Consider the following 3,631-nt stretch of genomic DNA (forward strand, 5'->3'; position numbering starts at 1 on the left):
AGTGCGTACACACCTCACGCACCGGATGCCTGCGCGCGCGGCCAAAGACAGTTGGACATAGTGGTGTATTAGAGATAAAAATGATATAAATACTGTTCGGTTTCTCGCACAAACTGATCGTTTCGTGTCTTAGGACATCAATGTGTCGTCACGAGCCGCAGGGTTTAATTTGGATTTGTCTGTGCATGTTTTTTTTACTCTCATAGATTTTGTTACCATTGCCATGCATTATACGACTGATAGACTGCAACGGCTGGACTTAAAAATCATAATTTGTGTTCTACTGAAGAAACAAAGTCACCTACATCTTGGATGCCCTGGGGGTAAACAGATAAACATCAAATTTTCATTTTTGGGTGAACTATCCCTTTAATGACAGAATTTTCATTTTGCAGTGAACTAATCCTTTAAAAATGTCTTAATGATGGATTTGTTTCTTACAAATATGCAGCTTTTCACTTCTCAAGACATTAACTGATGGACTGGATTGGTGTGGATTACTTGTGGATTATTATTGTGATGTTTTTATCAGCTGTTTGGACTCTCATTCTGACGGTACCCATTCACTGCAAAGGATCCAGTGGTGAGCAAGTGATGTAATGTTAAATCTCTCCAAATCTGTGCCGAAGAAGAAATAAACTCATCTATATCTTGAATGGCCTGAGGGTGAGTACATTTTCAGCCTGTTTTTATTTTATGATGAACTATTCATTTAATTTAGTCTGGGACAGACAGATAGAGTCAATACAACAAATGCGTGAAATGAATGAGCGCTTGAGTCTGAGAACTGATCGATGGCACCCATTCACTGCAGAGGATTCATTGGTGATCAAGTGATGCAATGATGAATTTCTCCAAATCTATTCCGATGAAGAGACAAACTCATCTACAGTTTGGACAGCCTGAAGGTGAATACATTTTCAGCAAATGTTCATTTTTGGGTGAACTATTCCTTTAATAATTCGGGTGCTTCATGCCGTTTCCATCCAGCGGTTTCAATGCAATACCACAAAATTCACATACAAATATGTGGATGGAAACACAATGAGAATGTTTGCTGCATGGCGAAGATGTTGAGCTTTCATGACCTCAGTGTCAAAAGCACTTAAACACATTTAGGCCAATATACACAATTACTCAGACAGCCCAGGCTCTGATCAATAGCACAGTGAGTGCTCTTACACATTTACAACAGCTCCTTAAAGAACATTCTCAAACCTTATTGTAAGTCTGCTGCTTAGAGGCTTCTCTTGGCTCCATTTGCTGGATGTGTCTTACTGCATTGTGGTTTTCCTGAAGTTATCATCATCGATCCATCTGGTGACCACCACAGGATGCATTGTAAGGGCAAACACTATCAATATCACTATTATTTTAATTTTAAAGTGTCGCAGAGGCCTTTTAATAATAAAATATGAGTGACAATCAGTAAATGGATATTTAAATGGATCAATATTTAAATAGATCATTGAATATGAGCGTGCATCATTAAGCACTAAATGAAAAGTAACTTTGCAACTGTGATCTTTGTTGCTGTACTTGGGTTTGTCTTTCTGCAAGTGGCATGGAGTGTTACTGTACATGCGTCAACTAAAAAGTTTGATTTTAACAGAAAATATGTTAAAATTATGACTGATATTACGTCTAGTTCCCTTTCATGGGAACTTCGAACTGCGTCCTCTAGGGGTCGCTATGGGGGATGCCTCGTCGTGACCCGTGTCTGAAGCATACATTGAAAAAACACCAACTCGTTGGCCGGCGACAGCCATGACGTCCCTACTCAGGGAACCATGGTTACATAAGTAACCTGAGATGTTCATCTGGGTATTGCATCATACAAAACATTTGCATACTGTGCATAGTACACATACTATATACAGATATTACAAATATGCATACACTACCATTCAAAAGTTTGGGGTCAGTAAGTTCTTTCTTCCTTTATTTTAAGAAATTAATACTTTAATTTAGCAAGGACACATTAAATTAATCAAAAGAGAGAGTAAAGACATTTATAATGTTACAAAATATTTATATTTCAAATAAATGCTGTTCTTTTGAACTTTCTATTCATCAAAGAATCCTGATCAAATGTTATGGTTTCCACAAAAATATGAACTGTTTTTAACATTGATAATAATAAGCAAATCAGCATATTAGAATGATTTCATGTGTCACTGAATATGGGTGTAATGATGCTGAAAATTCAACTTTGCATCACAGGAATAAATTACATTTTAAAATATATTCATATATAAAACTGATTTTAAATTGTAATGTTTCACAATATTACTGTTTTTACTGTATTTCTGATCAAATAAATGCCTTGGTGATCACTTTTTGGAAAAAAAAAAACTATTAAATTATACTATTATATACGCATAGTAGCCTATATTACTGTATGCTATAATATTAGTATATGAAAAGCCTACAAGAAACTGTTCTGAATATGCAAAGACGACAAAACCAATCATCATTCAGTATGCAAATAGACATTAGAAAGAGGACCAATCACAATTCAATATGCAAATGAGAGACCACGCTGAACATTCTATCAATGCAAGTTAACAGATTTTCAAACTTCTACATTTTAAAGATTTTCTCAATACGTAGGCTAAATGTTTACAAACCCAAAATTACAAAGCGCATCAAAAACTTAAATGATCGACAACCCAAAGTATACTTATTGTATAAAAGATTTAGAACAAGCCCAAACCAGATTCACTGAAGGAACACGAGGGCGGTTCTGCCTCGCAAACACTGTAACTACATAAACGTATGTGATGTTAGGTTACTAAGCAACAGCGTGGGAGAAACTGCAGCATCACTTTTCATTTGAATAAGTGTCTGGGAGCAGAGCATCCTGGGTCGTCCGGTCACGAGGCCATTAGCTTCTGCAAATATACTGACTCGGCCCACTATACCATCTGTGCTCCTGCGGCCCCGGCTTGTGGCTCTCGAGAGGAAACGTCTTGGTTTTGGCCACTTGCTTAATTGTGTTTTTCTTTAATTATTAAGTTATTGTCTTACTGATGGGTTCAAATGAGAGGCAGTCTGTGAATCTAACTTAATTATTCTGCATTATCTAAAATGACCATTAGTGTAAAACGGAAATAAACACCACAAATGACACGAGATGAAAAACGAGAACGCTGAGGGAGTTTTATTGTATAACTAGAAAATGGTAAGATCTTTTTTTCTTTTTCTTCCCTGTATGCCAGGCTGGAGATTGAGTCATCTTCAGATAAGAGCTCATCTGAAATCTCAGATTAATAATTAATCAAGTCCTAATAGACTCAGCCAGCAGGTTCTGAATCACGTAAAGAGACAGATTTTTTTGATGATCTATTCGGATGTATTTTGTGGCCAAATGTCCTTTTCAGTATTTGTGTTTACTAATAAATCATAGATTTCAATGAATTATTGATTTAATGTTTCATATAATCATAATTCTGGGAGTCTTCTGGAAATTATGTATAAATGCCAATGTAGGTAAAAAATTAAGAAAAGTATATTATTCTGATCACCACAATACAACAACAATTATTATTATGATTATTATTAGTAGTAGTAGTAGTATTAAATTGTGGTGATAAAGAATAAAATTGTAATTCTTATTTTTCTTATTTTT

Source organism: Sinocyclocheilus anshuiensis, unplaced genomic scaffold (genome assembly GCF_001515605.1).
Source record: "Sinocyclocheilus anshuiensis isolate Anshui unplaced genomic scaffold, SAMN03320099.WGS_v1.1 scaffold164, whole genome shotgun sequence".
Classification (NCBI taxonomy): domain Eukaryota; kingdom Metazoa; phylum Chordata; class Actinopteri; order Cypriniformes; family Cyprinidae; genus Sinocyclocheilus; species Sinocyclocheilus anshuiensis.